Genomic DNA, 3,395 nt, shown 5'->3' with positions numbered 1-3,395 from the left:
AGGGTGGCTCAGGGGTCCCTGTCCTCCCTGTCCCTCAGGAGGGGTGTGGGGTGGATCCTCCCCCCGAGTGTTTCACCCCCTCAGCAGTAGCACTCCTCGAATCCCGGGGCTGAAGGAGTGAGACCCGTTGCCGTGCTCTCCGCCTCCTGGCGCCCACCCCATTGGGGCCCCCTATGAGGGGGTCGCCCCTAGGGGCATAACAGCATGCCTCTAGGGGACTGGGCCACTTCTCCCACGGTGTAACTGCTCTCCCACCCCCTCCCTGCCCCCAGCGAGTAGGCCCCATGGGAGGTTCTGGGGCTCACTGTGATGTGCTCCAGGGGGGTTGTGCTGTGGTGCCTGGGGGGTCTCTTCGGCCAGGCACTCATTTCAAAAGAACAGTGGAACCAGTGCACAAGGTAGGTGGTGCTGTCGGTCTCCCACAAGACCCATCTTGCAACACGGTCCAAGGGGTCTAACACGTGTGCGAGTCAGGGGCTAGCATGAAACCCATTGTGGCACAATGAAGGTGAAGGCTGATCCGCTGGCTGGCTGAGGTGGGATCCTGAGGCCTCTCCAGTTTGCCAAGGGTGTATCACCTTCCACTTTTGCCCACTGCGCTGGGCAGGTGGAGCATGAATGCATGTGTTAGGCACCAAAAGATGATAAACTATGCCTGGGCAGGGCGAAGCCAGAGGAAACTCTCCTGGGGTTCTGTAGTGGTCCTGACGTGCAAGTCGGTAGTCTGATCTGGGTATAGGAGCAAAAGACTAATGGAACTATCTAGTAGCTGGTTCCCTCTGAAGTTTTCCTAAGGATAGCTGGTGCTCTCGCAAAAACCCCATGCCACGCAGTTATTTGGTAAAGCGAATGATTTGGAGTCTTGGAGTCGAAATGATCTCAACCAATTCTCAAACTTTAAATGGGTTAGAAGACCAGCTCGATGGCGTGGAGCCAGGTATGGAATGTGAGTGCCTAGTGGGCAACTTTTGGTAAGCAGAACTGGTGCTGTGGGATGAACGAAATGCCATGTTAAGGTGCCTGATTCTGATGCCCATTAGACCCCAGACAATGTGTTGGTTGATACAGACAGCAGGACAGTGGGCATGGAAGTCAGAATCCACTAAGGAGTGTTTAACAACAACAAATCAACTAGCCCTGAAAAATGGATGGTACTGAAACATTGGGCCCATACCCGGCTGTTGCCAGCAGTTGAGAGTGGATGGGAGTGGTGAGGGTGGTCGCCCCCCCTGGAGCCCTGTGGATGCTGGGAGGGCTGCTGCAGTGAGCCTTGAAGCCTTGGACGTGAGCCTGGGTGGAGCTGCTCCAGATGCAGATCTTGGTGGTAGTAGCAAATATTAAAATGAGAACTTTGAAGGCCGAAGTGGAGAAGGGTTCCAGATGAACGTGGGTCACTTGCTCCCGAGAGATGGGCAAGTACCATTCTGAAGGGATGGATGATGACTTCCATTGCCCCCGGCTGATGGAAAGGGAGTCAAGTTCAGATTTCTGAATCCGGAGTGACAGAGATGGGCACCATGAGGCATTCAGGGAGGTAATGGAACTGATTCTGGAGAAACTGGTGGGAGCCCAGGGGAGAGCTCTTTTTGTGAAGAGCAGGGTGCCCTGTAATGGATTCACCCTTAGACAGGGGCCTGTGCCTTGGAAAGAATCACAGTTCAAGTGGCATCTGGTGAGCTCTCACAGGCCCTTGAAAATCTGGGGGAGAGGGTGTAAATCTCACTCTGGGCTGTAACCATATCCACAGCAGGTCTCCAAGGTAAACAGCCTCTGGCATGTTAGAACAACGTAGGTAAGGGAAATCAGCAAGCTGGATCAGTAAGCTCAGGGTAAGAATTTGCTCTAAGGGCTTTGCCAGTCTGGCTGTGGCTTGAAGAGGGGCTGGGTGCAGGCAGTGGCTGGATGAAGTGCTGGTACTCCACCCCCCAACATTAGCAGCACCCCTCTGCAGACATCTCCCACCCCACCTCGCCATACCTTCCTTTTCACTATCCCTCCCCACCTCGCTATTGCCTGTTCCTAGCAGCCCACTTAGAACTGATGCAGACCAGGGGAATCTGACTATTTAAAACAAAGCATGGTGAAGGCCCGTGGTGGGTGTTGACACAATGTCAATTCTACCCAGTGCTCTGAATGTCAAAGTGAAGAAATTCAATGAAGCACGAGTAAATGGTGGGAGTAACTATGTCTCTCTTAAGTGTAGCCAAATGCCTCATCATCTAATTAGTGATGCATATGAATGGATGGACAAGATTCCCACTGTTCTTACCTGCTACCCAGCAAAACCACAGCCAAAGGAATGGGCTTGATAGAATCAGCAGGGAACAAAGACCCTATTGAGACTGACTCTAGTCTAGCAGGGTGAAGAGACATGAGAGGGGTAGAATAAGTGAAAGGCCCCTGCACCCCTCTGTTTCTCTGAGGAGATGGGGTGAGGTCCACTGACCTTGTGGGCTGCCGGTGAAATCCCACTACCCTGATCATTTTTTCACTGACCTGGTGAAGTTGGGGCTGGGTAGGTGAGCCACAAGGGGCTCACACTTTTGGCACCAAGCACCTGGCCACATGCTGGCTGGATGTTAACTGCTCCAGGAATAGTCCAGGTGCAGAGTTGGACTGGTGCTGTACCCCTATCGAACGGTAATGCAGGTGTCTGAAGGTGAGTGCAGGGAGTATCAAAACCTCCCATGGAGCAGAAGGGCAGAAGTTGCTTGATCTTGATTTTCAGTACGAAAGCAGGGCCTCATGATCCTTTTGATGTTTTGTTTGGGTTTTAAGCAGGATGTGGCAGAGAAGATACCACAGGGATAACTGCCTTGTAGTGGCCAAGAATTCATAGCAACATTGCTTTTTGATCCTTTGGTGTTGGATCTTCCTATTGTGAAGCAGAATTCACCAAGCATTGGATGGTTCACCCAGTAACAAGGAACCTGAGCTTAGTTTAGAACATCGTGAGACAGGTTAGTTTTACACAACAGTCTTTTAAACAAGGGTCTTCCCATCTCAGCCACACGAGTACCTGGGACTACTGGGACCTTCTTCTTCTGTATTTTTACTAACCACCATTTCAGTTTGTTTCCACAATACTTAGAGTAACTTGCTGTGATTTTTCATTGTTCTTTTCTCTCTCCATTCTCATATGCTCCTTCCTACACACTGAAGCTGACCTTTGGTTTATTTTTTGTCATAGTTCACACTGGTTATGACACACACACACACAAAGTGAGAGAGAGAGATAGGAGTTCTCAATTATGATATTAAATATCTTTTTTTTATTATACTTTAAGTTCTAGGGTACATGTGCATAACGTGCAGGTTTGTTACATATGTATACTTATGCCATGTTGGTGTGCTGCACCCATCAACTCGTCAGCACCCATCAATTCATCATTTAT

Source organism: Rhinopithecus bieti, unplaced genomic scaffold (genome assembly GCF_001698545.2).
Source record: "Rhinopithecus bieti isolate Rb0 unplaced genomic scaffold, ASM169854v2 scaffold_42392, whole genome shotgun sequence".
In the NCBI taxonomy this organism is placed as follows: Eukaryota; Metazoa; Chordata; class Mammalia; order Primates; family Cercopithecidae; genus Rhinopithecus; species Rhinopithecus bieti.
This window is presented reverse-complemented; position numbering follows the sequence as displayed.